This window comes from Chinchilla lanigera, unplaced genomic scaffold (genome assembly GCF_000276665.1).
Source record: "Chinchilla lanigera isolate Chin_1 unplaced genomic scaffold, ChiLan1.0 scaffold00032, whole genome shotgun sequence".
Classification (NCBI taxonomy): Eukaryota; Metazoa; Chordata; class Mammalia; order Rodentia; family Chinchillidae; genus Chinchilla; species Chinchilla lanigera.
This window is the reverse complement of record NW_004955433.1, coordinates 585,097-593,608: the sequence shown is the minus strand read 5'-3', so window position 1 is coordinate 593,608 and position 8,512 is coordinate 585,097. Positions and strand designations below refer to the sequence as shown.

Genomic DNA, 8,512 nt, shown 5'->3' with positions numbered 1-8,512 from the left:
GGCGCAGCGCGGGAGCTGTCAGTGCGCGGCCGGCGCGGCGCCGAGGCTCTAGGCTGCCGACCTGCGCTCCGCGCTGCTCGCGAGTTCCCGGCTCCTCGCAGCCCTTTGAAAACCCTTTTCCACCAGTGAGCGCTGCAGCCCTGAGCCCTGAAGTCCCGGGACCCGAGCCCTCGGTGCCCTGAACCTCTGCGGAGCCCGGTGAGTGCACTGGCCGGGTGTGCGGCGGGAACGGGAGGTGGGTTTTGTGGGTACATTTTGATAGGAAAGGGGGCAGCGCTCAAGAGAGAGGACTGGGTCTGCTCCTTCACAGACGCCTTTGACAGTGAGTTAGGACAGAAACTGACAGTTCTGTGTGTGTGTGTGTGTGTGCGTGCGCGCGCGTACGTGTGCATGTGTCTTGAAATGATAAGGTGGTGCAACCGATTCTGGTTCGGGCCAGTTGGTGAGGGTAACTCCTCTGCTTTCCTGCAGGTGTGTGAAGATAAATAGAGCTGATACAGGGCCAGTTAAGCCTTACTCGGAAGGAAAGCTGAGTTCCTTCCACAGCTGAAGGATAAATTTGGTAGGAATACTATTCTGAAGGAATTGACCAAGCAGTTATATTTTCTAGTCCCAGAACACGAAGTTTGTCCACATGTTTCCTTGTTTTACTACAGTTATTGTTTATATTTGTATTTTCAGTGCATAGTTATTTTAATAATTACTTGTAAAAATTTATCAAGTTATTATAATTCTAATTAAAATACTATTTAAAAACTCAGTCAATACAAAAGACCAAAACATTAGATTGCAAATCTCTGAATATTTGTAATGTTGTATGTTTTATTTCCTTGCATAATAGAACAGATAGAAAACCTCTTTCTTTTTCATAAAAACATACAGATTCATAGAAAAAGAAAATGTTAGGCATCTTTATTCTAGGTCCTTGATGTTATTCAATAATTCTCTTAGAAGATATTCTTATACATCACAGAATATTAAATATCACACACACATGCAAAATGTATTTCTGAACTTAGCATCATTAAGTAATTGCACTGTATACGTGAAGTATTTTAGGTGAGCATAATCGTACGTATGTGGAAAATCAGTTACAAGCTACAGTGGAAAGGTGCCTGACGGGGCACATTAGAATGGGCACGGGGGGATCAAAGGGTCCGCTCTGCTTAATAAATCGGCATCCTCAATAGAAGGGAAAGACCAGTTATCCAGTTTGGTGACAGTAGTGCAGAAACATGTTGGTTATTCAGAGAAGCTTTTCCTGATTTACTTCTGAGGGAAATGTCCTGCACAGGTGTCACTTGGGGATGCAGTGGAGACGGAGGAGTGGAGTGGGAGAGCATCCTCAGTGCTGCCCCTGACCCCCAGCAGTGCATGGTCTCAGTGAGCTTTCTGAGATGGCTGGTGTGTTTGTCCTTGTTCTTAACCTAAGTGTTCTGGGACACAATAGGATGAGAAGACTCTGGTCCCATATGTGGTTTGGTGATTGGTCCTTATTCAATAATAAAGCTAGAGATTCTGGAGGTAGTTGGACCTCATGTTCATAAACACTCTCCCAATATTCCAGTCAAGAATTAAAGTATTTTAAAATATTTCAATTGATACATAGTAACTACAATATGTATTGTGTTTAGTGTGACATTTCAATTTACATGTACACTGTGCAATGGTCACATCAGAGTGGTTTGTGTTTGTTACCTCAGACGATTCTTTTAGGTTTTGATGGCAGTCTGATTCTGATACAGACTATGTCAAGAAAAAATGATCATACTGTTTGCCTACTATGGCAGTGATTTTGCATTAGAGTGTATGTCCCTTCCCTTCTGCCACTGTGCTTTTTGTGGATCTTCTCTGATCACAGATGTGACTTCTCTATTGAGCATGTTAGATCTCTCTGTGGCAGTAATTTTGAATTCACTAGAAGAATGGATAGATAGATAGACAGACAGAGAGAGATGTATGATAATATATGGCTACCTGCAGAGTTAGGGGTGAAACATGTAACAGGACCATCTGCAGGCTGGAGGGTGGGACAGTCCAGTCAGAGTTAGACAGCTTGTGGCTCTTTGCAGAGGCCCTAGCAATCTATATCAGGAAGCACAAGGGCCTGCATTGGATGGCTGAAGAGTCTGAACTGGGAGCCTGGCAAAGGAGCTCCAAGGCCAAGGTGAATACTGAAGCTCCTACGAAGGAGCAGAAGCAAGGGTTCCTTCTTTCCCTTCTTTCCTATCCAGGCTGTATGCTTAAGATTGGGGCTTCCCACATCCAGTACAGGTCTTCCTGCTTTAGCGAGTTCATCATCCAGACACATTAGTCATTTCTTATTCAAGTTTACTCCATAGTTGACTGTCACAATCCACTCCTTGTCAAACTAGCAACCAGACACATTTCCTTTTTTTGTTGTTGTTGGACTGTTAATCAAACTCAGGACCTCGCACTACCCAGGTAGGCACCGTATCAATGAGCTATGTCCCTGGCCTCAGAGAAATGTTTCCTTAAACTACACACTTCAGATACAATATCAGATTCGTAATTACTCATAACATGTTACAATAATGTTGTATACAAATGAAAGTGCACTGATTTTCTCCCCCTAAGGGAAAGTGTCTTAGTTACTTGTCTTGTTCCAAACACAAAATACCCAACACCTAAAGTAAAGCAAGGCCAGGTAGTTCATCTCATAGCTTGTAGAGGTTTCAGTCCACAGGCAGCTGGCTCCAAGGCAGGGTGGTATGGCAGAGGGGCATCACAAGGGAGACAATTCATGGCAGAGCAGGGCAGGCAGAAGGCATCAAGCAGCAATAGTAGCAAGCCTTCCTTCTTTCTATCCCTTTATATTCCATCCAGACTACCAGCCTGCTGATTGGTGCCACCTTTCCCAGGGCGGGGCTTCTGTTATCTACACCCTTAATCCTAGTATCATTCCTTCAGTCAGTGTTCACACACCCTGATCCAAGTACCTTTGAAACTTCCCCACCTGTGACTGAATGAGGTTCTGAAAGACATTTAGTTGCAAGCCATGCAGAAGGCAACATCTTTCTTTGAGTGATGCTCATTCACATTTCAGAATTTAAGCACTGTATTATAGGCTTGGCAATAATTAAGAACCAGTGTTAAATCTATCAATGTTATGTTACAAAGGATGCATACTAACAAAACAGGAGAGAACAATTTCAGTTCCATGCCTGTTTTCTGTAACTGGTCACAGGTGCATAGCTGGCATTTAGAACAACCTTCTTCTACTGAATATTCTGTATTCCCTCGGCCTTTAGCAAGCACCTCAGCAAGTCTTGTTTTTCTTTTTTTTATTTTGGGGGAGGGGTGACCCATACTTTCAATCCTCAAGGTGCTGGGTCATTTGTCATCCTACCTGGATTGCGTTGTTAGAGTTACCCACTGACCTTACTAACAGGGCATGGTAATACTAGGAGGCACCCTAAGGGATCTCCTGCATTCCATATATTTTCTCCCTTTCCTCTGTTGTGGAGTAATTGTCCAATTTTTGCTTAATAGTCTGGACTGTTATTCTTAGCTTGTTCACTCAGAGGCCTGTGGAGCCCAAAATGACCAGGGGAAGGTTTAGCCTCTAGCTCAATGGAATCATGGTGCTTCCTGGTACAAGCCTTTCCCCATCTGGAACTAAAACTTCTAGGCTAGTAGAGTTATGAGAAAAGGAATTGGCAATTTTTCTGGTGAGTCATAAAGGTAATGTTGAGCTGTACCGATCCTCCTTTGATCCCTTGATTCTTGGAACCCTGAATCTTGGCTATGGGAGACACAGAACCATATACTGGATGCTAATTCAAAACATTTGCAGCTTTGTGAAGAATTTTTCCCCTCTTGCAAGCTATTTCTATTTAGCTTCCACCATTACTGTAGCCTCAAAAAGCCATTCCATGTTTTCTGCCAATCCAAGGGCTTCTGGATGTTGAAGAACACAGAAAGACCAGTGAACTTGTGAGCATGAGCCTGTTGCCCCACGGTTTGGCTGTGAGGTATGTTCCTTGGTTAGAAGCAATGCTGTATGGTAAAAGATGATGGTGAATAAGGCATTCTATAAGTTCATGCATGATGGTTTTTGCACTGTTATGTGCGGGTTAGACAAATCCATACCCAGAGTGAGTGTCTATATTGGTAAGGACAAAGCTCTGACATTTCCATGATGAAAGCAGTCTTATATGGTCAGTCTGCCACCAGCTTACAAGCTGAACGTGCTGGAGAATGGTGCCACATCAGGGACTCAGGATTGGTCTCTGCCACTGGCATCTTGGGCATTGAGCAGTTGCTGTAGCAATATTGGCCGTAGTGTGTGAAAATCCACGTTGCTGAGCTCATGAATACCTTGCATAGCTGACACCATGGGCATTTTATTCATGAGTCTATTGGGCAGTGACTGGGTTGCATGAGGAAAGGGTTTACTGCTATTTGTAGAATGGGTCATCTTATCCAATGAATTACTGAAGTCCTCCTCCCCGGTGTAGAGGGACCTCGAATTTTAGTTGGGTTTATTTCCCATCCTTTGGCACACAAAAGCTTTGCTAACATGTCTAGGGTGGTTGTCAGACTCACTTGGTCCAATTAGTATAAACCACAAATGTAATGGATCAGTGTGATACCTTGTAGGAGAGAAAGATACCTTAAACTAAGTCATGACTCTGGGCTGGAGAGTTCATGTAACCCTGACTTAGGACAGTGAATGTGTATTGCTCGCCTTGCCAAATGGAAGCAAATTGTTTCTGGTCAGTCTTATGGGTAGGAATAGAGAAAAAGACATTTTCCAAATCAATAGCTGAATACAAGGTTCCACAAGATGCGTTAATCAAGCAATGAAACCACATCTGATACAGCAACTGCAATCAGACTCAGCATTGCTTGAGCTTAAGGTGATCTACCATCTTTCTCCAAGACACATCCATCTTCTACACAGACCAGATAGCAGAATTAAGTGGGGATGTGATGGGATCCACTATAACCCTTCATTTTCCAAGTACTTGACAGTAGCACTAATTTCTGAAATCCCTCCAAAGATGTGATATCGTCTATGATTTACTATTTTGCTGGATAAAGGCAACTATAGTGATTTCCAGTTCCTTCTCCAACCCTAACGCCCTCATATTAGAGTTTAGGGAGCCAGTGTGAGGATTCCACTAAGTGCCAATTATGCAATCTGAAACCAGGGTGATAACTAAAGTATGGTTATGGAGACTTGCTGGATCTGCTATGAGTTGGACTTTTGCCAAAACTCCATTAGTCACCTGGCTTCCATAGGCCCTTACTCCTGATGGAATCCTACAAGATGATTGGATCCCCTGGAATCAGTGTTAGCTCAGAACCAGAAACCAGGAGTTGCTGAAATTTCTCATTATTTCTCTTCCCCCAAAGTACAGTTTCCATGGTACCAGGGTTTATGTAATTTTGGGGAAGAATGAAAAGAAGGAAGCTTACTTTTTGGTGGCATACCAGGATCTTTCCTCCAGAAAACCCAGCCACACCTTTGTTCATTGGGTTGAGGGTCTTTAAACTGGCTCTGCTTTGGTGGGAATGTGTTTGTATGACTGCAAGTGCACACCTACACACACAATTTTTGAAGGGGGAGCATGATACAAACTATTCTGCTTTTTAAAAAATGATTGTGATCCTTGGGATTAAAGCCCAAGCCTGTGGATGTGAGGGTAGTGTGTTAGTGCAGGGCTATACACCAGCACTTTTTATTTTCTTTTGAGACAGATTTTTGTTTTGTTTTGCTCTGTTTTTTTTTGAGACAGGATCTCACAATGGAGATCAGGCTGGCCTTAAACTATGTAGCACAGGGTGACCTTGAACTCATCGGGATCTGCATGCCACAGCTTTCTGAGCCGGTGCCGGCATGCCTAGCTTGTGACAGATTTTTACTAAGTTGTCTAGGCTGCCCCCAACTTGTGGGGCTCTGTCTTCATCTGGAGAGAGCTATGATTACAATTATGTAACACTGTGCCTGGTATCAAAATATATTTCTTGCTGTAGGTCCTATCAGAAGTTTGAAAAGTAGTCCTACTGTCCACCCCTGACTGTCTGTTCATAATTGTTAGTGTCTAAATGTGATTACAGTTATTGAATTAAAATCTGGAAGGGAAGAGGAGTATTAACCTTAATGCAGTAGACATGTGTCAGTAGATACGTGTCCTGAAGATGAAGGAGTGCATTGTAGACCTGGTGTTGTGTAGCTTCTGATGGACTCTAAGTCGGATTGAGCTGAGTTGCCTGTTCCTCTTGCTCTCCCCATGGGGCCCAGGATAGAAAATTCTCTAATAATCCTTCACTTCTTCCTGCTCACTTTCCCACCATGCCATGAGATGTGCTGGTCTTGGAACAGGGGTTGAGAGTCTCCCTGGACATCTGCTTGCCCACATACCCTTCGCCACAAACAACCCAGGACTTGTTACCTATTCCTCTCATTTCACTTTCAGAAGCATCTCAGTCATGACCCTCAAAAATATAAATGAATTTTTTTCCAGTTTCCTTACATCTGAAACTTAATAATGGTCTATTTTTACCTTTGTTTCTCACATATTTTCATTGGCTGGAGTTGCTGGAGAAGTGATCTTTTTTCTGGCCCCAGTTAAACCTACCCAGAATCCTGATGACTCTGGAGGTGTAGGTGATGTGCTAAGCATGTGTGAGCCCTGGATTCAATGTACAGAAACTCCAAATAAAACTTTTAAGAAACTTCTATGCCCTTACTGTGGGAATGAGATGCCTTCTCCTGCTGGAGTTCTGTGCCTCACCCCCCTCAGAGCCACCTCTCTGTGTTGAAAGAAAGGAGAGCTCTGGGCAGCACATTCCATCCTCAGCTGTGTCTGAGAAACTAGGTGCCATTTCTGATATCATCTGTCTATAATACGTCATGTCTCCTAGTGCACCAGTGCGGGACATAGAGGTAAATCAGCTTCCAGGAGTGCTCATGGGCTATGGGGGAGGGCTTCAGGACTATATCTCCATCCTGGCTCTTGGATTGTTCCAGGAGCCTCTTATAGGACCTCCATTCCCTTTTGCTACCCCAAACTTATGTGAGAATGATCCTTCCAAACACGGTGACATCAAGTCATGCCTTACTCAGAGCTTTCTGGTGCCTCCTCCTCTCATTTGCAGTCAAACCCAAGGTCTTCATGGTGAACAGTGGTAGGCTCTGCCCAAGTGGTCCTCCGCCTATGCATCTCCTGTGGTGTGCCCTGCTGTACTGCTCAGGCCTTCTGGGCACTTTGCTGGGGCTTAGATTTGATTTTGAACTTGCACTGCTCTTTCGATTGGCATCCTTAGAGTCGCCTCAGTGGTCTCACCAGAACGCTTTCCTAGTTCACCTGCCCTCATGCTTTATCTATGCATTTCACTGTGGGCTGATGTTTTTCCCAGGTAACCACATTCGACTGTGATGATTTTTTTTGTAGATTTGTGTGTATGTAAGTGTCTGCCACCATTAAGCTTGGTGCTTTGTTAGCTTCCTTGTTGGTGGGACAAACTGCCCTATACTTAAAATTTAAGGGTATGCAAATTTATTTCAGCTTACAGTTTCAGTGGAGTCAGTCCAAGTCTGCTGGAATGAAGGCAGAAACCTCATGGCAGAGAATATCTTGCTCAACTCATAGAATGTGGTGGAGCATCCAGGAAAATACCAGTAACAGATATACATCCAAAGCCATGTCTCCAATTATCCTCTCCACTAATTGAGCCCCATGTCCTAACAGCACATTCAATTGTCCACTTAGTAAATTAACCCCATGATCCAGTCACCTTTATTAGTTAAATTCACAGCTAAGATTAACTGATACACACACGTACCTTGTTAACATGACACTTAGTCTCATCTCCTTAAGCCATACGCAATCTCCAAATAAGAACAAAAAGAAAGTGAGATGAAGTAAGAAATTGGAAAAAGAACAGGTCAAGGATGGGCTTGTGCTCTTCAGTATTAAAAAATAATGCTTTAGTAAGTATAACCTTTCATATGCTATAAAATATATTTTAATATTATTGAAAACCTTGCCACTTATTATCCTGATTTTTACTGAGTTGTGTGTCTTTCAGGACCTGTTAGTACAGAGTGTGCACTGGATGATACACAAAGGATATGTCATTGAAAATGTTTCCCCTTGTAAATTAACCAATGTGGATTCTGAATGACTTAGTTCCAGTATAAATTTTCTAGATCCCAGTACTCTGAGCAACTGAGTCAGGAGGATCAAAAATGTGAGCATGGATGGAATAATTTAGTGTCATATGAAGACAACATTCAAAATAAAAATAATCATCTGATTGTGTAGCTCAGTTTTAAGGGATTGGGTTCAATTTGCAATCTTAGTAGAAAAAAAAATGACCAGAGGTTTGGGCTTCTGCAGGAGCCCTATATTACAAGGCAGAAGCCAAATCTATACTTACTAGAATCATTGCTAGGAAAAAATGTTAGGGAAAGTGGCCATCTTGTGTAGTTTAATATGCTGTAGTTATAACTGCTTTAGGATTTAAAAATCTTCCCATG

General features: G+C 42.9%; 1 protein-coding gene across 1 annotated transcript in view; it reads left to right on the top strand.

The window, feature by feature from the left end:
* Positions 1 to 3,958: 3,958 nt before the first annotated feature.
* The window catches only part of LOC102007926 (ATP-binding cassette sub-family G member 2-like), a 70,966-nt gene continuing 66,412 nt past the window's right edge, over positions 3,959 to 8,512 (top strand). The window contains exon 1 of the mRNA XM_005388161.2: positions 3,959 to 3,995. The gene's annotated coding sequence lies outside the window, so the exon portion shown is untranslated. The remainder of the gene's footprint in view (positions 3,996 to 8,512) is intronic.